Raw genomic sequence first — 1,255 nt, forward strand, 5'->3', positions numbered from 1 at the left:
GATAATCGAAAACCTCAACAAGCATTTCTCAACGGCTGGCCATGCCTTGCGCCTGGCTACTCCAACCTCAGCCAACAGCTCCGCCCCTCCCCCCCGCAGCTACTCACCCAAACCTCCCCAGCTTCTCCTTTACCCAAATCCAGATAGCAGATGTTCTGAAAGAGCTGCAAAACCCGGACCCGTACAAATTAGCTGGGCTTGACAATCTGGACCCTCTATTTCTGAAACTATCCGCCGCCATTGTCGCAACCCCTATTACCAGCCTGTTCAACCTCTCATATCGTCAGATCCCGAAGGATTGGAAAGCTGCCGCAGTCATCGCACTCTTCAAAGGGGGAGACACCCTGGACCCAAACTGTTACAGACCTATATCCATCCTGCCCTGCCTATCTAAGGTCTTCGAAAGCCAAGTCAACGCACAGATCACTGACCATCTCGAAACCCACCGTACCTTCTCCGCTGTGCAATCTGGTTTCCGAGCCGGTCCCGGATGCACCTCAGCCACGCTCAAGGTACTAAACGATATCATAAATGCCATCGATAAAAGACAGTACTGTGCAGCCGTCTTCATCGACCTGGCCAAGGCTTTCGACTCTTTCAATCACCATATTCTTATCAGCAGACTCAGTAGCCTCGGTTTTTCTAATGACTGCCTTGCCTGGTTCACCAACTACTTTGTAGACAGAGTTCAGTGTGTCAAATCGGAGGGCATGTTGTCCAGTCCTCTGGCAGTCTCTATGGGGGTGCCACAGGGTTCAATTCTCGGGCCGACTCTGTTCTCTGTATATATCAATGATGTTGCTCTTGCTGCGGGCGATTCCCTGATCCACCTCTATGCAGACGACACCATTCTGTATACTTCTGGCCCTTGCTTGGACACTGTGCTATCTAACCTCCAAACGAGCTTCAATGCCATACAACACTCCTTCCGTGGCCTCCAACTGCTCTTAACGCTAGTAAAACCAAATCAGATGAAAATATTGACGAATACGCTGATTCGGTGTGCGAGTTCATTAGAACGTGCGTCGAAGATGTCGTTCCCATAGCAACGATAAAAACATTCCCAAACCAGAAACCGTGGATTGATGGCAGCATTCGCGTGAAACTGAAAGTGCGAACCACTGCTTTTAATCAGGGCAAGGTGTCTGGTAACATGTCCGAATATAAACAATGCAGCTATTCCCTCCGCAAGGCTATTAAACAAGCTAAGCGTCAGTACAGAGACAAAGTGGAATCTCAATTCAATGGCTCAGAC

This window comes from Oncorhynchus keta, chromosome 17, assembly GCF_023373465.1.
Source record: "Oncorhynchus keta strain PuntledgeMale-10-30-2019 chromosome 17, Oket_V2, whole genome shotgun sequence".
In the NCBI taxonomy this organism is placed as follows: Eukaryota; Metazoa; Chordata; class Actinopteri; order Salmoniformes; family Salmonidae; genus Oncorhynchus; species Oncorhynchus keta.